Source organism: Lissotriton helveticus, chromosome 7 (assembly GCF_964261635.1).
Source record: "Lissotriton helveticus chromosome 7, aLisHel1.1, whole genome shotgun sequence".
Classification (NCBI taxonomy): Eukaryota; Metazoa; Chordata; class Amphibia; order Caudata; family Salamandridae; genus Lissotriton; species Lissotriton helveticus.
In genome coordinates, this window is record NC_136068.1 from 1,930,621,192 (window position 1) to 1,930,648,038 (window position 26,847).

The following is a 26,847-nucleotide window of genomic DNA, read 5'->3' on the forward strand; positions in this document are numbered from 1 at the left end:
GGCCTCGCCTTTGAACCCTTAGCTGAGTCCCTGGACTTAGAGATGCTTCAGCAAACAAGCATTGGCAAAGGCAGGGGGCCTCGCCTAGGGACCTTAGCTGAGTCCCTGGATCCAGAGATGCTTCAGCAAACAAGCATTGGCAAAGCCCACGGGCCTCGCCTAGGGAGCTTAGCTGAGTCCCTGGATCCAGAGATGTTTCCGGAAACAAGCATTGGCAAAGCCCACGGGCCTCGCCGAGGAACCTCAGCTGAGCCCGTGGATCTAGAGATGGTTCAGCAAACAAGCATTGGCAAAGGCAGGGGGCCTCGCCTAGGGACCTTAGCTGAGTCCCTGGATCCAGAGATGCTTCAGCAAACAAGCATTGGCAAAGCCCACGGGCCTCGCCTAGGGAGCTTAGCTGAGTCCCTAGATCTAGAGATGCTTCAGCAAACAAGCATTGGCAAAGCCCACGGGCCTCGCCGAGGAACCTCAGCTGAGCCCGTGGATCTAGAGATGGTTCAGCAAACAAGCATTGGCAAAGCCCGCGGGCCTCGCCGAGGAACCTCAGCTGAGTCCCTGGATCTAGAGATGGTTCAGCAAACAAGCATTGGCAAAGCCCGCGGGTCTCGCCTAGGGACCTTAGCTGAGTCCCTGGATCCAGAGATGCTTCAGCAAACAAGCATTGGCAAAGCCCACGGGCCTCGCCTAGGGAGCTTAGCTGAGTCCCTGGATCTAGAGATGCTTCAGCAAACAAGCATTGGCAAAGCCCGCGGGCCTCGCCGAGGAACCTCAGCTGAGCCCGTGGATCTAGAGATGGTTCAGCAAACAAGCATTGGCAAAGCCCGCGGGCCTCGCCTAGGGACCTTAGCTGAGTCCCTGGATCTAGAGATGCTTCAGCAAACAAGCATTGGCAAAGCCCGCGGGCCTCGCCTAGGGACCTTATCTGAGTCCCTGGATCTAGAGATGCTTCAGCAAACAAGCATTGGCAAGGCCCGCAGGCCTCGCCTAGGGACCTTAGCTGAGTCCCTGGATCTAGAGATGGTTCAGCAAACAAGCATTGGCAAAGCCCGCAGGCCTCGCCTAGGGACCTTAGCTGAGTCCCTGGATCTAGAGATGCTTCAGCAAACAAGCACTGGCAAAGCCCGCAGGCCTCGCCTAGGGACCTTAGCTGCGTCCCTGGATCTAGAGATGCTTCAGCAAACAAGCACTGGCAAAGCCCGCGGGCCTCGCCTAGGGACCTTAGCTGAGTCCCTGGATCTAGAGATGGTTCAGCAAACAAGCATTGGCAAAGCCCGCGGGCCTCGCCTTTGGACCTTAGCTGAACCCCATGATCTAGAGATGCTTCAGCAAACAAGCATTGGCAAAGCCCGCAGGCCTCGCCAAGGGACCTTAGCTGCGTCCCTGGATCTAGAGATGCTTCAGCAAACAAGCACTGGCAAAGCCCGCGGGCCTCGCCTAGGGACCTTAGCTGACTCCCTGGATCCAAAGATGCTTTAGCAAACAAGCATTGGCAAGGCCCGCAGGCCTCGCCTAGGGACCTTAGCTGAGTCCCTGGATCTAGAGATGGTTCAGCAAACAAGCATTGGCAAAGCCCGCGGGCCTCGCCTTTGGACCTTAGCTGAATCCCTGGATCTAGAGATGCTTCAGCAAACAAGCATTGGCAAAGCCCGCAGGCCTCGCCAAGGGACCTTAGCTGCGTCCCTGGATCTAGAGATGCTTCAGCAAACAAGCACTGGCAAAGCCCGCGGGCCTCGCCTAGGGACCTTAGCTGACTCCCTGGATCCAAAGATGCTTTAGCAAACAAGCATTGGCAAAGCCCGCAGGCCTCGCCTTTGGGTCATGTCAGCGGAGTCCCTGGACTTAGAGATGCTTCATCCGGGCTAAACAGGAACCAAAGAACAGAGGGGCCATGGTGCAGCCGCGTGCATGCACCACACATGCACCGCACCATACCTGCACGCATCGCACACGCACGCACCACACGTGCACCGCACGGGCACGCACCACACATGCATGCACCGCACCCGCAAGCACCACACCTGCACCGAAGGTGCACGCGCCACACATGCACTGCACCCGCACACACCATACATGCACTGCACGTGCACGCACCATACATGCACCACACCCACATGTGCCCCCACCACACCTGCACGCACCACACGCTGCACGCACCACACGTGCACTGCACCTGCACGCTTCCCACGTGCACACACCACACATGCACCCCACCTGCACGCACCACACGCTGCACGCACCACACGTGCATGTACCACACGTGCACTGCACCTGCATGCACCACATGTGCATGCACCACACATGCACCACACGTGCATGTACCACACATGCACCACACGTGCACGTACCACACATGCACTGCACCTGCACGCACTACGCGTGCACACACCAAACGTGCACGCACCACACATGCACCACACGTGCATGGACCACACGTGCACCGCACCCGCACACACCACACATGCACCACTCACACGTGCCCCCACCACACCTGCACGCACCACACGCTGCACGCACAACACGCTGCACGCACCACACGTGCACCACACCTGCACACACCACACATGCACAACACACTGCACGTACCACACGTGCACCGCACCTGTACGCACCACACGTGCACGCACCACACGCTGCACGCACCTCACGTGCACCGCACCTGCACGCTCCACACGTGCACACACCACACATGCACCGCACCTGCACGCACCACACGGTGCACGCACCACACGTGCACCGCACCTGCACGCACCACATGTGCACACACCACACATGAACCGCACCTGCACACACCACAAATGCACGCACCAAACGTGCACCACACCCACACAACCCCCACCACACGAGCCCCCACCACACCAGCACGCACCACACGCTGCACACACCACACGTGCACGCGCCACACATCCACCGCACCTACACGCACCACACGCTGCACGCACCACACGTGCTCCACACCTGCACGCACCACACGTGCACCGCATGCACCACACACTGCACACACCACATGTGCACCGCATCCGCACGCACCACACGTGCACTGCACCTGCACGCACCACACGTGCACATGCCCCCACCACACCTGCATGCACCACACGTGCATGTGCCCCCACCACACCGCACGCACCACACTTGCACCACACCTGCACGCACCACACGTGCACCGCACCCGCACGCACCACACGTGCACCGCACCCACACGCACCACACGCTGCACGCACCACACATGCACCGCACCTGCACGCACCACACGTGCATGTGCCCCCACCACACCTGCATGCACCACACGTGCATGTGCCCCACCACACCGCACGTATCACACGTGGGAAAAGAAGCACATGAGCGAGAGAGAGCAATATGAAACACGGGGAAACAGAAGCACACGGGCGAGAGAGCAACATGGAGCACAGGGAACAGAAGCACACAGGCGAGAGAGCAACATGGGGCACAGGGAACAGAGGCACACGAGCAAAGAGCACAGGGAACAGAAGCACACGGGCGGCACAGGGAACAGAAGCACACAGGCGAGAGAGCAACATGGGGCACAGGGAACAGAAGCACACAAGCGAGAGAGCACAGGGAACAGAAGCACACGGGCGGCACAGGGAACAGAAGCACACGAGCGAGAGAGCACAGGGAACAGAAGCACACGGGCGGCACAGGGAACAGAAGCACACGGCCGAGAGAGCAAAATGGGACACAGGGAACAGAAGCACACGAGCGAGAGAGCACAGGGAACAGAAGCACACGGACGGCACAGGGAACAGAAGCACACGGCCGAGAGAGCAAAATGGGACACAGGGAACAGAAGCACACGGCCGAGAGAGCAAAATGGGACACAGGGAACAGAAGCACACGGCCGAGAGAGCAAAATGGGACACAGGGAACAGAGGCACACGAGCGAGAGAGCACAGGGAACAGAAGCACACGGCCGAGAGAGCAAAATGGGACACAGGGAACAGAGGCACACGAGCGAGAGAGCACAGGGAACAGAAGCACACGGACGGCACAGGGAACAGAAGCACACGGGCGAGAGAGCAACATGGGGCACAGGGAACAGAAGCACACGGCCGAGAGAGCAAAATGGGACACAGGGAACAGAAGCACACGGCCGAGAGAGCAAAATGGGACACAGGGAACAGAAGCACACGGCCGAGAGAGCAAAATGGGATACAGGGAACAGAAGCACACGAGCGAGAGAGCAAAATGGGAACAGAAGCACACGGACGGCACAGGGAACAGAAGCACACGGCCGAGAGAGCACAGGGAAGAGAAGCACACAGGCGAGAGAGCAACATGGGGCACAGGGAACAGAAGCACACGAGCGAGAGAGCAACATGGGGCACAGGGAACAGAAGCACACGGGCGAGAGAGCAACATGGGGCACAGGGAACAGAAGTACACGAGCGAGAGAGCACAGGGAACAGAAGCACACGGGCGGCACAGGGAACAGAAGCACACGGCCGAGAGAGCAAAATGGGACACAGGGAACAGAAGCACACGAGCGAGAGAGCACAGGGAACAGAAGCACACGAGCGAGAGAGCACTGGGAACAGAAGCACACGGGCGAGAGAGCAACATGGAGCACAGGGAACATGAGCACACAGGCGAGAGAGCAACATGGGGCACAGGGAACAGAAGCACACAGGCGAGAGAGCAACATGGGGCACAGGGAACAGAGGCACACGAGCGAGAGAGCAACATGGGGCACGGGGAACAGAGGCACACGAGCGAGAGAGCAATATGGGGCACAGGGAACAGAGGCACACGAGCGAGAGAGCAACATGGGGCACAGGGAACAGAGGCACACGAGCGAGAGAGCACAGGGAACAGAAGCACCTGAGCGAGAGAGCACTGGGAACAGAAGCACACGGGCGAGAGAGCAACATGGAGCACAGGGAACAGAAGCACACAGGCGAGAGAGCAACATGGGGCACAGGGAACAGAAGCACACGAGCGAGAGAGCACAGGGAACAGAAGCACACAGGCGAGAGAGCAACATGGGGCACAGGGAACAGAGGCACACGAGCGAGAGAGCACAGGGAACAGAAGCACCTGAGCGAGAGAGCACTGGGAACAGAAGCACACGGGCGGCACAGGGAACAGAAGCACACGAGCGAGAGAGCAACATGGAGCACAGGGAACAGAAGCACACAGGCGAGAGAGCAACATGGGGCACAGGGAACAGAAGCACACGAGCGAGAGAGCAACATGGGGCACAGGGAACAGAAGCACACGAGCGAGAGAGCAACATGGGGCACAGGGAACAGAAGCACACGAGCGAGAGAGCAACATGGAGCACAGGGAACAGAAGCACACAGGCGAGAGAGCAACATGGGGCACAGGGAACAGAAGCACACGAGCGAGAGAGCACAGGGAACAGAAGCACACGAGCGAGAGAGCACAGGGAACAGAAGCACGCGAGAGAGCAACATGGGGCACAGGGAACAGAAGCACACGAGCGAGAGAGCAACATGGGGCACAGGGAACAGAAGCACACGAGCGAGAGAGCAACATGGAGCACAGGGAACAGAAGCACACAGGCGAGAGAGCAACATGGGGCACAGGGAACAGAAGCACACGAGCGAGAGAGCACAGGGAACAGAAGCACACGAGCGAGAGAGCACAGGGAACAGAAGCACACGGGCGGCACAGGGAACAGAAGCACACGGCCGAGAGAGCAAAATGGGACACAGGGAACAGAAGCACACGAGCGAGAGAGCACAGGGAACAGAAGCACACGAGCGAGAGAGCACTGGGAACAGAAGCACACGGGTGAGAGAGCAACATGGAGCACAGGGAACATGAGCACACAGGCGAGAGAGCAACATGGGGCACAGGGAACAGAAGCACACAGGCGAGAGAGCAACATGGGGCACAGGGAACAGAGGCACACGAGCGAGAGAGCAACATGGGGCACGGGGAACAGAGGCACACGAGCGAGAGAGCAATATGGGGCACAGGGAACAGAGGCACACGAGCGAGAGAGCAACATGGGGCACAGGGAACAGAGGCACACGAGCGAGAGAGCACAGGGAACAGAAGCACCTGAGCGAGAGAGCACTGGGAACAGAAGCACACGGGCGAGAGAGCAACATGGAGCACAGGGAACAGAAGCACACAGGCGAGAGAGCAACATGGGGCACAGGGAACAGAAGCACACGAGCGAGAGAGCACAGGGAACAGAAGCACACAGGCGAGAGAGCAACATGGGGCACAGGGAACGGAGGCACACGAGCGAGAGAGCACAGGGAACAGAAGCACCTGAGCGAGAGAGCACTGGGAACAGAAGCACACGGGCGGCACAGGGAACAGAAGCACACGAGCGAGAGAGCAACATGGAGCACAGGGAACAGAAGCACACAGGCGAGAGAGCAACATGGGGCACAGGGAACAGAAGCACACAGGCGAGAGAGCAACATGGGGCACAGGGAACGGAGGCACACGAGCGAGAGAGCACAGGGAACAGAAGCACCTGAGCGAGAGAGCACTGGGAACAGAAGCACACGGGCGGCACAGGGAACAGAAGCACACGAGCGAGAGAGCAACATGGAGCACAGGGAACAGAAGCACACAGGCGAGAGAGCAACATGGGGCACAGGGAACAGAAGCACACGAGCGAGAGAGCAACATGGGGCACAGGGAACAGAAGCACACGAGCGAGAGAGCAACATGGGGCACAGGGAACAAAAGCACACGAGCGAGAGAGCAACATGGAGCACAGGGAACAGAAGCACACAGGCGAGAGAGCAACATGGGGCACAGGGAACAGAAGCACACGAGCGAGAGAGCACAGGGAACAGAAGCACACGAGCGAGAGAGCACAGGGAACAGAAGCACACGAGCGAGAGAGCAACATGGGGCACAGGGAACAGAAGCACACGAGCGAGAGAGCAACATGGAGCACAGGGAACAGAAGCACACAGGCGAGAGAGCACAGGGAACAGAAGCACACGAGCGAGAGAGCACAGGGAACAGAAGCACACGAGCGAGAGAGCACAGGGAACAGAAGCACACGAGCGAGAGAGCACAGGGAACAGAAGCACACGAGCGAGAGAGCACAGGGAACAGAAGCACACGGGCGGCACAGGGAACAGAAGCACACGGGCGGCACAGGGAACAGAAGCACACGAGTGAGAGAGCACAATGTTGACCACGGGGGAACAGAAGCATCGGTGCACAGCACACACACACCCAGGGGTGACATGAGGCATGTCCACCAGTTCAGCACACACATGCCCACGGGTGAGAGGAGGCCTGTTCACCATCTCTGCACAGCACATACATGTACAGGCGTGGCAGAGGCGTGTTCAACATCTGTGCTCACCCCCCCCTTCCCGGCCCCCACTCCCCCCACCACCCCCACGTTTCACCAGAGCCTCCAGCCCGCAGCTGGCAGGGCCCGGGAGTCTCGGCTGCACATTCCTAAAATACCTTCAGACGTTCGAGATAAGAGCTCACTCCAAAGAAAACCACCATCCCTCCCGCGAGATCAGTTTACAAAACTGTTAATGTTCCTTGCGGCCTCAGGCGTGCTCAGGGTCACACAGCGCGCTGCCCAGGGTCACACAGCACCGCTGCCCAGGGTCACACAGCGCCGCTGCCCAGGGTCACACAGCACCGCTGCCCGAGGTCACACAGCGCGCTGCCCAGGGTCACACAGCACCGCTGCCCAAGGTCATACAGCGCTGCTGCCCAGGGTCACACAGCACCGCTGCCCAAGGTCACACAGCGCGCTGCCCAGGGTCACACAGCGCCGCTGCCCAAGGTCATACAGCGCTGCTGCCCAGGGTCACACAGCGCGCTGCCCAGGGTCACACAGCACCGCTGCCCAAGGTCATACAGCGCGCTGCCCAGGGTCACACAGCACCGCTGCCCAAGGTCACACAGCGCGCTGCCCAGGGTCACACAGCGCCGCTGCCCAAGGTCATACAGCGCTGCTGCCCAGGGTCACACAGCGCGCTGCCCAGGGTCACACAGCACCGCTGCCCAAGGTCATACAGCGCGCTGCCCAGGGTCACACAGCGCGCTGTCCAGGGTCACACACCACGCTGCCCAGGGTCACACAGCGCGCTGCCCAGGGTAACACAGGGCGCTGCCCGAGGTCACACAGCGCGCTGCCCAAGGCCATACAGCGCCACTGCCCAGGGTCACACAGCGCCGCTGCCCAGGGTCACACAGCGCCGCTGCCCAGGGTCACACAGCGCTGCTGCCCAGGGTCACACAGCGCGCTGCCCAGGGTCACACAGCGCCGCTGCCCAGGGTCACACAGCGCAGCTGCCCAGGGTCACACAGCGCGCTGCCCAGGGTCACACAGCGCGCTGCCCAGGGTCACACAGCACCGCTGCCCAAGGTCATACAGCACCGCTGCCCAAGGTCACACAGCGCCGCTGCCCAGGGTCACACAGCGCCGCTGCCCAGGGTCACACAGCGCGCTGCCCAGGGTCACACAGCGCCGCTGCCCAGGGTCACACAGCGCCGCTGCCCAGGGTCACACAGCGCGCTGCCCAGGGTCACACAGCACCGCTGCCCAAGGTCACACAGCGCCGCTGCCCAGGGTCACACAGCGCGCTGCCCAGGGTCACACAGCGCCGCTGCCCAGGGTCACACAGCGCCGCTGCCCAGGGTCACACAGCGCGCTGCCCAGGGTCACACAGCGCGCTGCCCAGGGTCACACAGCGCTGCTGCCCAGGGTCACACAGCGCGCTGCCCAAGGTCATACAGCGCTGCTGCCCAGGGTCACACAGCGCGCTGCCCAGGGTCACACAGCACCGCTGCCCAAGGTCATACAGCGCGCTGCCCAGGGTCACACAGCGCGCTGTCCAGGGTCACACACCACGCTGCCCAGGGTCACACAGCGCGCTGCCCAGGGTAACACAGCGCGCTGCCCAGGGTCACACAGAGCTGCTCCAGTACATTTAATGGGAGAGTACCTGCACTTCTCAGCTCTGCTCCAGTACATTGAATGGGAGAGCACCGGCAGTTCTCAGCACTGCTTAAGTACATTTATTGAGAGAGTACCTGCACTTCTCAGCTCTGCTGCAGTACATTTATTGAGAGAGTACCTGCACTTCTCAGCTCTGCTGCAGTACATTTAATGTTATGTTATGTTATGTTATTTATTGTTTTGTATAGCGCAACGGTTACTCAAAAAGAGTGTCCCGGCGCTTTAGGTAAGGGGAAGTAATGTAGGATAACACAACACAGTTTAAAAGAACATAAACAACCAACAGATAAAAAGAAGAACTACCTGGAGGCCTACTGGGAGAACAGCCAGGTTTTGAGCCCTTTCCTAAACCCAAGAAGAGTAGTAGCCCCCCGAAGTGGGAGCGGCAACGAATTCCACATCTGTGGGGCAAATAGACTAAAAGAACGGCCACCCAGTCGGGCCCTCTTAACACGAGGGACCGCCGCCAAGAGTAAGGATTCCGACCTCAACGAACGAGCCGGATGGTAAAAGGCCAGTCTCTTTTGGAGATACTGCGCCCCCACCGCGTGGAGCGCCTTATAGGCCAAGGTCATAGCCTTGAAGGCGATCCGTTTGCGAATGGGTAACCAATGCAGCGTCCGCAGTAGCCCAGAGACGCTAGTACGTCTATTTAGACCAAAAATGGCCCTGGCCGCCGCATTCTGCGCAACTTGAAGCCGCTGTAGCAGGTACTCTGGTAGGCCCAGGTAAAGAATGTTGGCATAATCCAACCTGGAGCCTATCAGGGCCTGCACAGTCAGCCTCCTATGCTCCTCTGACAGAAGAGGCAAAAACCTCCGCAGCATTTTTAATAGGCCAAAGCAAGTGCCGGTCACCCCAAGGATCTGGGCTTTCAACGTCAACCCCTTGTCCATCTTAACCCCCAGGTTTTTAGCCATAGGGGAAGAGCTGGATGGTGGAAACATGTTGACGGGCCACCATGCCTGCCAGCTAGGCTCTGCATCGCACCCGAAGAAGAGTACCTCCGATTTGTCGGAATTAATGGGAGAATACCTTCACTTCTCAGCACTGCTGAAGTACATTTAATGGGAGAGTACCAGCACTTCTCAGCACTGCTGCAGTGCATTTAATGGGGGAATACCTGCACTTCTCAGCACTGCTGCAATACATTTAGTGGGAGAATACCTTCACTTCTCAGCACTGCTGAAGTACATTTAATGGGAGAGTACCAGCACTTCTCAGCACTGCTGAAGTACATTTAATGGGAGAGTACCAGCACTTCTCAGCACTGCTGCAGTGCATTTAATGGGAGAATACCTGCACTTCTCAGCACTGCTGCAATACATTTAGTGGGAGAATACCTTCACTTCTCAGCACTGCTGAAGTACATTTAATGGGAGAGTACCAGCACTTCTCAGCACTTCTGTAATACATTTAATGGGAGAGTACCTGCACTTCTCAGCTCTGCTCCAGTACATTTAATGATATAGTACCTGCACTTCTCAGCTCTGCTACAATACATTTAATGGACGAGTACCTGCACTTCTCAGCTCTGCTCCAGTACATTTAATGATATAGTACCTGCACTTCTCAGCTCTGCTACAATACATTTAATGGAAGAGTACCTGCACTTCTCAGCACTGCTGCAGTGCATTTAATGGGAGAGTACCTGCACTTCTCAGCACTTCTGCAATACATTTAATGAGAGAGTACCTGCACTTCTCAGCACTTCTGCAATACATTTAATGAGAGAGTACCTGCACTTCTCAGCACTTCTGCAATACATTTAATGAGAGAGTACCTGCACTTCTCAGCACTTCTGCAATACATTTAATGAGAGAGTACCTGCACTTCTCAGCACTTCTGCAATACATTTAATGAGAGAATACCAGCACTTCTCAGCACTTCTGCAATACATTTAATGAGAGAGTACCTGCACTTCTCAGCACTTCTGCAATACATTTAATGAGAGAGTACCTGCACTTCTCAGCACTTCTGCAATACATTTAATGAGAGAGTACCTGCACTTCTCAGCACTTCTGCAATACATTTAATGAGAGAGTACCTGCACTTCTCAGCACTTCTGCAATACATTTAATGAGAGAATACCAGCACTTCTCAGCACTTCTGCAATACATTTAATGAGAGAGTACCTGCACTTCTCAGCACTTCTGCAATACATTTAATGAGAGAGTACCTGCACTTCTCAGCACTTCTGCAATACATTTAATGAGAGAGTACCTGCACTTCTCAGCACTTCTGCAATACATTTAATGAGAGAGTACCAGCACTTCTCAGCACTTCTGCAATACATTTAATGAGAGAGTACCTGCACTTCTCAGCTCTGCTGCAGTACATTTAATGGGAGAGTACCTGCATTTCTCAGCACTGCTGCAGTACATTTAATGGGAGAGTACCAGCACTTCTCAGCACTGCTGCAGTACATTTAATGGGAGAGTACTGGCACTTCTCAGGACTGCTCCAGTACATTTAATGGGAGAGTACCTGCATTTCTCAGCACTGCTGCAGTACATTTAATGGGAGAGTACCAGCACTTCTCAGCACTTCTGCAATACATTTAATGAGAGAGTACCTGCACTTCTCAGCACTTCTGCAATACATTTAATGAGAGAGTACCTGCATGTTGGACTTTGGCCCTTAGGGCAGGTTCACCCCTAGACTTTTTGCGTTAAAAGGTGACCTGGCAATGGTGATTTTTGGGATTCTGCGCACTTTCACTGTGTCCCAGTGGAAAGTGCGTGCGCACTCTGAGTGCATGTGCTGAGCTAGGCCTGCCCGCCCATAGGAATGCATGGGGAATGTATGTGTCCCTGGTAGTTCCTGATGCGTGGGGTGTACAGGCTTGAGTCTGGTAGGTGTGAACTCGTGAGAGTGAATGCTGCGAGATGGTGTATGCAGCATGTATGTGTCTAGTAGGGAAGCGCCATTTCTAGACATGGCTGTACGTGTGCTGTGAGGGTGCTGGCGTGTGATTGGCTGGAGCTGGCTGGCATGCCAGGCTCCAGGAAGTCTGGATGGGTCTGCCCGGTGGTGAGTGTGAGATTAGCATGAGTGATGTGTGGGAGGAGTGTACCTGTGTCCTGGATGGGCTGGGTTTTCCCCACACAATGCTGGCTCCGCCCCCCTGTGGTGTGTCTAATGACCCAAGCCCTGCCAGTGAATAGAGAGGGTGGTTGAGGTAAACAGAGTACTCAAGAACCAGCTGCGACTGGTTCCGCCCCCACTCTGCACCTTCAGACAAAGGAATGTACTGTATAAAAATGTGGCTGTGTCCCCACTGAAGTTGTTCTCTTCCAGGATCCTGAGGGCTGCTGCTGCTGCTGCTGGGCCAGAGGACCGCCACTTGGACTGTCTCCCTGCCTGGAGACCCAGTGTGCTGGCTCTGGGCCCAGCCTTGCCCCCTGCCTGCCCAAGGACTTGCTGGAACTCTGCCCTGCTTGCTGAGGGCACCTGGGAGCGCTTTATCCTGTTTATAGCGCTTGGAGCGCTGTGATTGTCTGCCTAGCGCAGGGAGCGCTGTAAATTGCCTCTAGCGCTGGGAGCGCTTTGTCTGCGGAGGCCGGTGCCCACCCGGCATTGTCCGCCCCAAGCGAGTGCCACCTCGCTTATTTTCGAGGGTTTTGTCGCCTGGCAGGTGCCCACCCTGCCAGGGACCTTGCCGCCCGTTTTTCGCATTTTCCTCGAGGGTGCCGACCCCTCGGTAAATTCATCCCCCGCCTAGAAGCACCGGAGACGGGCCGCCGCGCTGCCCGCGACGACCCGGAAGTGTTCCTGCCGGCCGGCCAATCAGGGAGCAGGCCGACCGGAAGTCCCGCCCCGCAGCCGCGACCTGGAAGTCAGGCAGGCCGGGGGCAGGAGAGAGGCAGGCGGAAGCTGCTGCCTGCAGGGAGAGCCCCGGGGAGAAGAGACGCGCTACTCCCCAGACCGAGGGAGCATCTAAAGAAGCCGGTGAGTGAATGCTCAGGGAGAGGGGGGCGTCGGGGCACATTGACGGTGCCCGCCCCTCCCCTCCAGTGCGAGGCTCAGGCGCATTATTGTTGGCGAGCCAGGGAGGCTCCAACGAGTGGGAGCATTTCCTTGGAGCCACGAGGTGCCCCGGGGGCATCAGTTGTTTTGAAGAGCCCAGAGAGGCTCGTGAGCCCCACAATTGTGTTTTGAGCCCAGAGAGGCTCAAGAAGGGCATTTGGTGTTCGTTGAGCCTAGTGAGAGGCTCGAGGCACCCCCAGTGTTCCCGGGTCCCCCGTGAGGGACCCCAACAGCCCAGTGAGGCTGCATCTTTTTGGTTGAAGAGCCCCGAGAGGCTCTTGAGGGGCACATCATGAGTTAAGAGCCCAGAGAGGCTCAGGTGGCCCCATTGTTGTTTTTGAGCCCTGGAAGGCTCAAACCTTGTTGCACCAGTTGCCCAGCACTTTGTGGGCAACTGCCACGTTTAGGACCCTGACACTTTGGACACAGGGCGTCCTAGCCCCAACAAGGCCAGAGGGCCTAGGGACAGTCACAGGTGGTGACTTACGTGAGTTTTGCGCAATTGTCCTTTCTATGCACCTCTGAATGTATTGTTTATGCGTCATGTGCCTTTACACCTCTGAATGAATGTTATGCATTGCATCATGTGTTATGTGCTTACACCCCTACAGGTATTGTAATACTTAGGTGGTTGTTTTTCTCCTAGTGCAGGTGGTGCTAGTGAGGTCCTGGTTACCAGTAGTTACTGGTTGTGTGCTAATTTGTGCTACAGTGATTTTACTTTCTAAGTGCTATTTCTAAAAGTATTACTTCTGATTCCTGACAGTGGTCCAGGTGGCCCTGTCTTGTACATAACCCCTGTAAATTCTGCCCGTGCCTCTGGCACATTGTAAAGTGTGTGTTTTATCTAATGTGTTTTGGTGTAATACAAAGGCTATTTTTATATAACCTTGTGTGGAGTTTCCTTTGTGGTGGGTCCTGGGTGTTATTGCTGGGGTGCGTGCACAAATACTTAACTGGCATCGCCTCCAAGTTTAGCCTTGCTGCTCGCGCCACGTTACCTAGAGGGTGAGTAGGGGTTATCTTGGCGTGTAACTCCCTTGCCCTGACTTGGGAGTGGGGGTCTCTGACTGACTTTGGCGAAAGCCCTGGCCAGCCGGGAATCCCATTTCCAACACTGCACTTCTCAGCACTTCTGCAATACATTTAATGAGAGAGTACCTGCACTTCTCAGCACTTCTGCAATACATTTAATGGGAGAGTACCTGCACTTCTCAGCCTTGCTGCAGTGCATTTAATTATGGAGTACCTGGGGGCGTGGCTTGGACGCGAGGCTGAATGGCTGCTTAGACCCGCAGCTCCGCCGACCGAGCGAATAAATCCGGCAATTATCCTTTAAACGGACAGAGATCCCGGACCTCTCCCGCTCAGAAGCCCTGTGGAGTGGCGGGGGTTACTCGCTGGAGGACCGAAAACGAAGCGGGAAGATTGACCGCTCTGAACTGACGCGGGCAGCCTGCGAGTGAAGAGGCGGCCCGAGTCAAGTTGGCAGCCGGGACCTCGCGTGAGCCGAGATCCGGAGGAGAGCAGTGGGGAGCCTGGCGCTGCGCGGCCTGCACACCGGGGGCCGGAGGGGGCGCCCAACAACTCCGCGCTGAGCTGCCGCGGTTCCTGGGAAGAACGGCCGCTCCCTCCATGGCTCTGGAGTGACACAACGTACTGGATTGGCCCGGAGCTGGGGTGCACTGTGAGGCGGTGAGGTCGGAAAGCTGCGCTACCGTCCTGCTTTGGGGCCGACCCGGTAAGGAGCATAACGGGGGAGGCTGACGACGATCCAAGACCCAGTTGGGTGCGAGGGTGCCATACTTGGGCTGCAGACCCCCCGCGAGGCCAAACTGCGTGGAGGGGCGGGCAGAAGCGCCTGATGCGAACGTTACTTTGGCGGCACCCCCCCCCCGTGAATGCACAGACTAGCCCACTGCCCCCTAGGGTTGCTAAACGCTTGTGGTGGCAAAACGCTCTTGAATCCCAGGATCTGGGCTCGGCTGCTGGAACCCTGATGTTTTGGCGCGAGACGCCATTTTGTGCCGCCGGACCCTGAGTGGGTTGTTCAGTTGCCGCGACTGGTAAGCGGAGGGTATTCTGGCCACGAACTGCCTGCTAAGCAAGCGTGCACAGCTACAACTAACTGCAAGGGCGCTGGAGAAGCCTAGGCTGAGTGGGACACCTCAAGCTGCAGTCCTTGCTAGACGGAGCCAGCGCACGTCTAGGTTCTCTGTGCTCCCTCCGTCGAGTTCGCCAGGCAAGATGGGGAAACCGGATACGAGACAGCTGAAGATCACCTTTGATAAGACCAAGCAGAGGACGACAGGCCAGGAGCAATCTGAAGACGAGGCGGCCAAAAATGATAATGGGGGCGCGCAAACTTCTGAAATCAAGTCCATGTTTCAGGAACTCAAAACGAGTCTTCAAGGGATAGATCAAAAGATGGACGACTTGGCGGTTCGTATGGACGGCCTGACCAGGCGCATGGACAAGCAGGATGGCAGGATAGACGTGCTGGAAACGCGTGTGACTGAAACGGAAGAGGGCCATACTGCTATGGACAGGAAAATACGAGGCATGGACAAGGTCTTGACGCTAATCCAACAGAAGAATGAGGACTTGGAAGCCCGCTCAAGACGCAACAACGTCCGCATAACGGGTGTGGCCGAAACGACCAACATTGCGAAAATGGAGGTGTACGTAGAGACCATGATGTCAGAACTATTCGGGACAGGCCTCTCCCAAATGTTCCTGGTCGAAAGGGCGCACAGGACGCTGGGTCCCCAGCCACAACCGGGTGCACCGCCGAGAGCAATCATAGCGCGCATTCTGAACTACAGGGACCGTGACACCATTTTACGCATGGCAAGAGATATAAAGGACCTCCAATACCAGGGTAACCACATCTCGATCTTCCCGGATTTCACCATGCAAGTTCAGGCGGCTAGGAGGGAATTCCTCCCGGCCAAGAAGATCTTCCAGCAAATTGGGACCAAATATTCGCTGATATACCCCGCCAAGCTGAGGGTACAAGGCCCAGGCACCTGAAGAGAGAGCTGTCCTCAGTGACATAGAGTGACGGAGGAGCGAACTTTGAACCATCATTGCTGTCACTATGCGATGCAAGGGCCGGGGAGGCCTGCTGAGGGCCTCGGACACTGCAGATCCTCCGTATTAAGATAAGTTGGCCGTTACTGATACATGTAAGGTGTGAGGGGGAGGTCCACACGGGAGCACTGTCAGGCTGGCGCTCGGTCGCCCTGGCATGAGTACAGGGTTAGTGTGCGTAAGACCCGCGTTCCCCGAGGGATGACTCCCATTGAACTTGAACTATTGCAATGCCTTACAGGGTGTTTGATGTTTGGGTGGGGGGGGAGGGATAGAATTGCACGACCTGATTGGGGGGTTGGAGCGGGAGGGGGTTGGGGGGGTTTGGGATTGCAGAGCACTGTTGCTAATTGTTTTGTTGAGAGGCTGATGTCACAGGCAGCGAATTCCTACACAGTTGAACGAGATAGGCCCCAGAGCACTTTAGGGGCCAGATATCGCATGGTGACTGATCGTGAATGATTGCGTTGTACCCTAGTGCACATGTTGCGGAAGGGAGTGACGCTGCATACTCACAATTCTGACTATGGCTCACATTAAGTTGTTAACCTGGAATGTGCGCGGCTTGAACGATAGGCGTAAGGCCCGGCTGGTTCAAGCCTACTTGCTGCGAAGGAATATTGACATATGTTTTCTGCAGGAGACCCACCTGACTGCCAATGCCGCTGCGATGCTCCGTAGTACTAGATGGGGGGTAACACTGCATGCACCCTACTCCAACTACTCCCGGGGGGTAGCGATACTCATTAGGCGGGGTCTCCACTGGACAACGTCAGAGGTGCAGTTGGATACAGAGGGGAGGTACATCATAGTGGTAGGAACTCTGTGTGGTATGAGGATGATTTTGGTGAATGTGTATGGTCCTAATGATGACAACCCTGAGTTCTATAACGACCTTTGGTACAAAGTGCAGACTAAAGGGCAGGCAGCGATTATGTGGGGAGGAGATTACAACGTGGTGCTCTCAGACACGATGGATAGACAGGGTACTGCGAGAGAACACCACCCCAAGGCGGCGGCTACACTATGGGATATCATCTCGGAGGCTCGCCTGATAGACTCCTGGAGAGTACTGCACCCAGGAGCCCGGGAAGGTACTTGTCTAACAATGCACAGAGCCACGTGGTCTAGACTCGATTACTGGCTGCTTTCTGGGGACGTCCATACACTTGTGACAGATGTAACACACCTACCGCGCTCACTGTCCGATCATGCGCCAGTATGTCTTACCCTAGCCACCCCAACACCCTACATCCAACCTTTTAGCTGGAGGTTCCCTTCCAGGGCACTTAGAGACCAGGTATTTAGCCAAGAGTTAAGGGTAAAACTGGAGGACTACTTCGAGCTGAACGAGGGGTCGGTGGACTCCCGGGCACGCTGTGGGAGGCCTGTAAGGTGGTGATAAGGGGGTGCTGCATGTCACTGAAGACAGGTGTACTCCGCTCAATCAGAAGCACCTTGCAAACACTAGAAACTGAACTAGCAGCGCTCGAGGCTCGACTTCAGGAAACACCTACAGACAGAGCGAGGGCTGAGTTTCGCACGAAGCTCACGCAATTCCAGGAAGAGGCAGACAGAGAGGTGTCCTTTCTAGCGAAAGATGCGCAGGCACGACGGTACGGGGAGGGGGATAGGGCAGGCAGGACGCTGGCCAACATGCTCCGTGCTCCCAGGGGTGCGGACTATGTGCTAGAGATTAGAGATGAGGGAGGAGACATAGTGAGGGAGCCAAAGGCCATCCTCGGAGTCATGACGCAATACTACAGCACACTCTACACGTCCAAAATTACGCCTGACGACCAAACTATCACAGACTATCTAGACACAATCGCCCTGGCCTGGTTTAACAACGGGGCCAGACAGTACATGGACCTACCGTTCTCGCAGGAGGACATACGGGCTATAATAATGAGCATGCCGCCTGGTAAAGCGCCTGGACCAGACGGTTTAACGTCAGAGTTTTACAAGGAGTATGTAGATATTCTGGTACCCAAACTATACAGGGTCTTTGAGGAAGCGGTCGAATCAGGGATACTCCCGCAATCCTTGCGCGAGGCACTGATCATCACCCTACTCAAGCCCGGCAAGGACCCTCTTGAGCCGGACTCATACCGACCCCTCTCGCTCATCAATGTGGACGCCAAGATCTATGCGAAACTGCTGGCTGACCGACTAAAATATATGCTACCGCAGATTGCACTATCAGACCAGTCGGGTTTCGTCTTGGAGAGATCCACTTCACACAATCTGAGAGTTCTGTTCGGGTTGCTCCACTACCTGGACCCCAAATCGAAAGCTGCTGCTGCGCTACTTGATGCGACAAAGGCATTCGACTCCCTGGAGTGGAAGTTCCTGTACGCACTCTTTACTAGAATGGGTTTCAGCCCGCTGTTTGCCAGACGTATCGGCGTGCTGTACAATCACCCGACTGCAAGGGTGCGAGTGAATGGGCAGACCTCAGACTCTATTCAGATCACGAGAGGGACGAGACAGGGATGCCCGCTCTCTCCCCTACTCTTTGCCGTAGCTACGGAGCCGCTTGCAGCACGTATGCGGCAACACCACACCCAGAGGAGCATAGGCTTCACATCGCGCGGTCTGCTTATCTCCCTATATGCAGACGACATCACCATCTACATGATGGACCCTGAGACGAATTTCGATCCGCTGATGAGGGAGATGCTTAGATATAGCGGCCTCACTGGGACTAATATTAATTGGTCGAAGTCGACCATGCTGCCACTAACGGATAGCACGGTGAGGTGCCACACGGAATTTCAGATTGACTGGGCCGAGGAGGAAGTAAAATACTTGGGCATTAAAGTGAGCCGCACCGTTCATGACATCTGGCTCTCGAACTTTGGAGTGGCAATGGATTGGCTGGAGGGCAAAGTAAAGAAGTGGAAGACTCTTCCGCTTTCATTGATGGGTCGCATAGCTCTTGCCAAAATGGTGGTGGTCCCCAAATTCCTGTATTTATTTATAAACATACCTCTGCCGTTAACAATGGCATTTTTCGCCAGGCTCCGGTCTGCGGTCATTGAGTTGGTATGGGCGGGTCGGCAACCCAGGGTGGCCTGGAACCTCCTAACTCTCCCGTTCCGGCAGGGTGGATTAGCTGCGCCAGATTTTGAGCTGTATGCGTACAGTGCACAAGCTCAGTTCCTCTACTACTGGCACCACCCGATTCCGTACCAACCTCACGTAGCTATTGAGATAGACGTGGCGTCTCCATGCCCCATCAAGACGGCGGTATACAAAAAATTTAAGAGACCGCATGAGGACATAGACACGGTGGAGATGGTGCGATGGGCATGGGCGGGCATAGCAAAACGAGCGGGCGTGAGCGACATGTACGCCCCGAGCATGCCACTAGACGGCAACCCCCTGCTGGAACCACTCACGGATGCAGCAGTGGTCCGTAGAGCGAGCGAGAGAGGCCTGAAGGTGGCAGGAGACCTGTACCCGGATGACAACTTTATAGAGATACAGGACATGACTGACTCTACGACCCCGACGGCCACGGAACTCTTATTGTATTATCAACTGCGGGCTGCGTGCAAACGTAGATACCTGGGCTTCCCGGAGGCACCGCCGACACTAGCGGCACTGGAGGACGTCCTCTCGAATGCATCCTCCCATAAATTGATAACGAGGATCTACAGGGCCACACAGAACACGACACCAGTCCCACACACTGACTCGAGGATGGCCTGGGTGAGGGAGGCGGATATACAGATATCGGAAAAACAATGGACGTTTTGTTGCACGCAACTAGAACACTTATCCCCAAACTACAGGCTCAGGCTCATACACTTCAATTATCTACACAGAACGTACCGTACGCCCTTGCAACTGGTGAGAATGGGACTGTCAGCTGACGCCTCCTGCTGGAGATGTGGTGAGAGAGAGGCCACCTTTTATCATTTGTCTTGGACGTGTGGCCCGATAGGGGCATACTGGGAGAATGTGTTTCGTACTATGAGTCTGATGATGCATATACCCTTGGGTCCCGACCCATTGTTAGGCCTCCTGGGATTTGTGCTGCCGGTACCGAGTACGTCCAGAAAGCTGGTGGCAATGTTACTCTTGCTTGCCAAGCGGCAGATAGCGCTCAAATGGAAACAAAAGTCCCCACCAACGATATCGAGCTGGCTGAAATCTGCCTTGTACTGCAAAAACCAGTTGACGGCGTATTGGGAACTGATGCCACTCCGCTCTAGGCCTGCAGACATTTGGCAGCCATTGGTGGACTGGCTGGCCCACTCGGAGGGGGACGAAAGTGACTGAGGGCAGTACAGGGGGAACATATAGAGCGGGTGCAGGTGGGGTGGGGGAATGGCTCCATGCAGACAATCAGGGGCTTCTGGCGGCGAGCCTTGTGATCACTTGATGGACACTGATTGGGTTGACCTGTGACAATCTCTCACATGTGTTTATGTTAAATGTTATATATTCATACTATATTGACAGAATGCGAACTGTGCACGTATTGCAACCCTGCTATATGAAAGTTGGACATATGCTGCCTGCCTCCGGGTTGTTGGCTAAATAGCGGTGTACAGATTAAGAATACTAATAAAGGTTTTTGAAAAATAAAAAATAAAAAATAAAAAAAAAATTTATGGAGTACCTGCATTTCTCAGGACGGCTCCAGTACATTTAATGGGAGAGTACCTTCACTTCTCAGCACTGCTGCAGTACATTTAATGAGAGAGTACCTGCACTTCTCAGCACTGCTGCAATACATTTAATGAGAGAGTACCTGCATGTTGGACTTTGGCCCTTAGGGCAGGTTCACCCCTAGACTTTTTGCGTTAAAAGGTGACCTGGCAATGGTGATTTTTGGGATTCTGCGCACTTTCACTGTGTCCCAGTGGAAAGTGCGTGCGCACTCTGAGTGCATGTGCTGAGCTAGGCCTGCCCGCCCATAGGAATGCATGGGGAATGTATGTGTCCCTGGTAGTTCCTGATGCGTGGGGTGTACAGGCTTGAGTCTGGTATGTGTGAACTCGTGAGAGTGAATGCTGCGAGATGGTGTATGCAGCATGTATGTGTCTAGTAGGGAAGCGCCATTTCTAGACATGGCTGTACGTGTGCTGTGAGGGTGCTGGCGTGTGATTGGCTGGAGCTGGCTGGCATGCCAGGCTCCAGGAAGTCTGGATGGGTCTGCCCGGTGGTGAGTGGGAGATTAGCATGAGTGATGTGTGGGAGGAGTGTACCTGTGTCCTGGATGGGCTGGGTTTTCCCCACACAATGCTGGCTCCGCCCCCCTGTGGTGTGTCTAATGACCCAAGCCCTGCCAGTGAATAGAGAGGGTGGTTGAGGTAAACAGAGTACTCAAGAACCAGCTGCGACTGGTTCCGCCCCCACTCTGCACCTTCAGACAAAGGAATGTACTGTATAAAAATGGGGCTGTGTCCCCACTGAAGTTGTTCTCTTCCAGGATCCTGAGGGCTGCTGCTGCTGCTGCTGGGCCAGAGGACCGCCACTTGGACTGTCTCCCTGCCTGGAGACCCAGTGTGCTGGCTCTGGGCCCAGCCTTGCCCCCTGCCTGCCCAAGGACTTGCTGGAACTCTGCCCTGCTTGCTGAGGGCACCTGGGAGCGCTTTATCCTGTTTATAGCGCTTGGAGCGCTGTGATTGTCTGCCTAGCGCAGGGAGCGCTGTAAATTGCCTCTAGCGCTGGGAGCGCTTTGTCTGCGGAGGCCGGTGCCCACCCGGCATTGTCCGCCCCAAGCGAGTGCCACCTCGCTTATTTTCGAGGGTTTTGTCGCCTGGCAGGTGCCCACCCTGCCAGGGACCTTGCCGCCCGTTTTTAGCATTTTCCTCGAGGGTGCCGACCCCTCGGTAAATTCATCCCCCGCCTAGAAGCACCGGAGACGGGCCGCCGCGCTGCCCGCGACGACCCGGAAGTGTTCCTGCCGGCCGGCCAATCAGGGAGCAGGCCGACCGGAAGTCCCGCCCCGCAGCCGCGACCTGGAAGTCAGGCAGGCCGGGGGCAGGAGAGAGGCAGGCGGAAGCTGCTGCCTGCAGGGAGTGCCCCGGGGAGAAGAGACGCGCTACTCCCCAGACCGAGGGAGCATCTAAAGAAGCCGGTGAGTGAATGCTCAGGGAGAGGGGGGCGTCGGGGCACATTGACGGTGCCCGCCCCTCCCCTCCAGTGCGAGGCTCAGGCGCATTATTGTTGGCGAGCCAGGGAGGCTCCAACGAGTGGGAGCATTTCCTTGGAGCCACGAGGTGCCCCGGGGGCATCAGTTGTTTTGAAGAGCCCAGAGAGGCTCGTGAGCCCCACAATTGTGTTTTGAGCCCAGAGAGGCTCAAGAAGGGCATTTGGTGTTCGTTGAGCCTAGTGAGAGGCTCGAGGCACCCCCAGTGTTCCCGGGTCCCCCGTGAGGGACCCCAACAGCCCAGTGAGGCTGCATCTTTTTGGTTGAAGAGCCCCGAGAGGCTCTTGAGGGGCACATCATGAGTTAAGAGCCCAGAGAGGCTCAGGTGGCCCCATTGTTGTTTTTGAGCCCTGGAAGGCTCAAACCTTGTTGCACCAGTTGCCCAGCACTTTGTGGGCAACTGCCACGTTTAGGACCCTGACACTTTGGACACAGGGCGTCCTAGCCCCAACAAGGCCAGATGGCCTAGGGACAGTCACAGGTGGTGACTTACGTGAGTTTTGCGCAATTGTCCTTTCTATGCACCTCTGAATGTATTGTTTATGCGTCATGTGCCTTTACACCTCTGAACGAATGTTATGCATTGCATCATGTGTTATGTGCTTACACCCCTACAGGTATTGTAATACTTAGGTGGTTGTTTTTCTCCTAGTGCAGGTGGTGCTAGTGAGGTCCTGGTTACCAGTAGTTACTGGTTGTGTGCTAATTTGTGCTACAGTGATTTTACTTTCTAAGTGCTATTTCTAAAAGTATTACTTCTGATTCCTGACAGTGGTCCAGGTGGCCCTGTCTTGTACATAACCCCTGTAAATTCTGCCCGTGCCTCTGGCACATTGTAAAGTGTGTGTTTTATCTAATGTGTTTTGGTGTAATACAAAGGCTATTTTTATATAACCTTGTGTGGAGTTTCCTTTGTGGTGGGTCCTGGGTGTTATTGCTGGGGTGCGTGCACAAATACTTAACTGACATCGCCTCCAAGTTTAGCCTTGCTGCTCGCGCCACGTTACCTAGAGGGTGAGTAGGGGTTATCTTGGCGTGTAACTCCCTTGCCCTGACTTGGGAGTGGTGGTCTCTGACTGACTTTGGCGAAAGCCCTGGCCAGCCGGGGATCCCATTTCCAACACTGCACTTCTCAGCACTTCTGCAATACATTTAATGAGAGAGTACCTGCACTTCTCAGCACTTCTGCAATACATTTAATGGGAGAGTACCTGCACTTCTCAGCACTTCTGCAATACATTTAATGAGAGAGTACCTGCATGTTGGACTTTGGCCCTTAGGGCAGGTTCACCCCTAGACTTTTTGCGTTAAAAGGTGACCTGGCAATGGTGATTTTTGGGATTCTGCGCACTTTCACTGTGTCCAAGTGGAAAGTGCGTGCGCACTCTGAGTGCATGTGCTGAGCTAGGCCTGCCCGCCCATAGGAGTGCATGGGGAATGTATGTGTCCCTGGTAGTTCCTGATGCGTGGGGTGTACAGGCTTGAGTCTGGTATGTGTGAACTCGTGAGAGTGAATGCTGCGAGATGGTGTATGCAGCATGTATGTGTCTAGTAGGGAAGCGCCATTTCTAGACATGGCTGTACGTGTGCTGTGAGGGTGCTGGCGTGTGATTGGCTGGAGCTGGCTGGCATGCCAGGCTCCAGGAAGTCTGGATGGGTCTGCCCGGTGGTGAGTGGGAGATTAGCATGAGTGATGTGTGGGAGGAGTGTACCTGTGTCCTGGATGGGCTGGGTTTTCCCCACACAATGCTGGCTCCGCCCCCCTGTGGTGCGTCTAATGACCCAAGCCCTGCCAGTGAATAGAGAGGGTGGTTGAGGTAAACAGAGTACTCAAGAACCAGCTGCGACTGGTTCCGCCCCCACTCTGCACCTTCAGACAAAGGAATGTACTGTATAAAAATGGGGCTGTGTCCACACTGAAGTTGTTCTCTTCCAGGATCCTGAGGGCTGCTGCTGCTGCTGCTGGGCCAGAGGACCGCCACTTGGACTGTCTCCCTGCCTGGAGACCCAGTGTGCTGGCTCTGGGCCCAGCCTTGCCCCCTGCCTGCCCAAGGACTTGCTGGAACTCTGCCCTGCTTGCTGAGGGCACCTGGGAGCGCTTTATCCTGTTTATAGCGCTTGGAGCGCTGTGATTGTCTGCCTAGCGCAGGGAGCGCTGTAAATTGCCTCTAGCGCTGGGAGCGCTTTGTCTGCGGAGGCCGGTGCCCACCCGGCATTGTCCGCCCCAAGCGAGTGCCACCTCGCTTATTTTCGAGGGTTTTGTCGCCTGGCAGGTGCCCACCCTGCCAGGGACCTTGCCGCCCGTTTTTCGCATTTTCCTCGAGGGTGCCGACCCCTCGGTAAATTCATCCCCCGCCTAGAAGCACCGGAGACGGGCCGCCGCACTGCCCGCGACGACCCGGAAGTGTTCCTGCCGGCCGGCCAATCAGGGAGCAGGCCGACCGGAAGTCCCGCGCCGCAGCCGCGACCTGGAAGTCAGGCAGGCCGGGGGCAGGAGAGAGGCAGGCGGAAGCTGCTGCCTGCAGGGAGAGCCCCGGGGAGAAGAGATGCGCTACTCCCCAGACCGAGGGAGCATCTAAAGAAGCCGGTGAGTGAATGCTCAGGGAGAGGGGGGCGTCGGGGCACATTGACGGTGCCCGCCCCTCCCCTCCAGTGCGAGGCTCAGGCGCATTATTGTTGGCGAGCCAGGGAGGCTCCAACGAGTGGGAGCATTTCCTTGGAGCCACGAGGTGCCCCGGGGGCATCAGTTGTTTTGAAGAGCCCAGAGAGGCTCGTGAGCCCCACAATTGTGTTTTGAGCCCAGAGAGGCTCAAGAAGGGCATTTGGTGTTCGTTGAGCCTAGTGAGAGGCTCGAGGCACCCCCAGTGTTCCCGGGTCCCCCGTGAGGGACCCCAACAGCCCAGTGAGGCTGCATCTTTTTGGTTGAAGAGCCCCGAGAGGCTCTTGAGGGGCACATCATGAGTTAAGAGCCCAGAGAGGCTCAGGTGGCCCCATTGTTGTTTTTGAGCCCTGGAAGGCTCAAACCTTGTTGCACCAGTTGCCCAGCACTTTGTGGGCAACTGCCACGTTTAGGACCCTGACACTTTGGACACAGGGCGTCCTAGCCCCAACAAGGCCAGAGGGCCTAGGGACAGTCACAGGTGGTGACTTACGTGAGTTTTGCGCAATTGTCCTTTCTATGCACCTCTGAATGTATTGTTTATGCGTCATGTGCCTTTACACCTCTGAATGAATGTTATGCATTGCATCATGTGTTATGTGCTTACACCCCTACAGGTATTGTAATACTTAGGTGGTTGTTTTTCTCCTAGTGCAGGTGGTGCTAGTGAGGTCCTGGTTACCAGTAGTTACTGGTTGTGTGCTAATTTGTGCTACAGTGATTTTACTTTCTAAGTGCTATTTCTAAAAGTATTACTTCTAAAAAGTGTTACTTCTGATTCCTGACAGTGGTCCAGGTGGCCCTGTCTTGTACATAACCCCTGTAAATTCTGCCCGTGCCTCTGGCACATTGTAAAGTGTGTGTTTTATCTAATGTGTTTTGGTGTAATACAAAGGCTATTTTTATATAACCTTGTGTGGAGTTTCCTTTGTGGTGGGTCCTGGGTGTTATTGCTGGGGTGCGTGCACAAATACTTAACTGACATCGCCTCCAAGTTTAGCCTTGCTGCTCGCGCCACGTTACCTAGAGGGTGAGTAGGGGTTATCTTGGCGTGTAACTCCCTTGCCCTGACTTGGGAGTGGTGGTCTCTGACTGACTTTGGCGAAAGCCCTGGCCAGCCGGGGATACCATTTCCAACACTGCACTTCTCAGCACTCCTGCAATACATTTAATGAGAGAGTACCTGCACTTCTCAGCACTTCTGCAATACATTTAATGGGAGAGTACCTGCACTTCTCAGCTCTGCTGCAGTACATTTAATGGGAGAGTACCTGCATTTCTCAGCACTGCTGCAGTACATTTTAATGGGAGAGTACCTGCACTTCTCAGCACTTCTGCAATACATTTAATGGGAGAGTACCTGCACTTCTCAGCCTTGCTGCAGTGCATTTAATTATGGAGTACCTGCATTTCTCAGGACGGCTCCAGTACATTTAATGGGAGAGTACCTTCACTTCTCAGCACTGCTGCAGTACATTTAATGAGAGAGTACCTGCACTTCTCAGCACTGCTGCAATACATTTAATGAGAGTACCTTCACTTCTCAGCACTGCTGCAGTACATTTAATGAGAGAGTACCTGCACTTCTCAGCACTTCTGCAATACATTTAATGGGAGAGTACCTGCACTTCTCAGCCTTGCTGCAGTGCATTTAATTATGGAGTACCTGCATTTCTCAGGACGGCTCCAGTACATATAATGGGAGAGTACCTGCGCTTCTCAGCTCTGCTGCAGTGCATTTAATGGGAGAGTACCTGCACTTCTCAGCACTTCTGCAGTACATTTAATGGGAGAGCACTAGCACTTCTCAGCTCCGCTGCAGTGCATTTAATTATGGAGTACCTGCATTTCTCAGGACTGCTTAAGTACATTTAATGGGAGAGTACCCACACGTCTCAGCTCTGCAGCAGTACATTTAATGGGAGAGTACCTGCACTTCTCAGCACTTCTCCA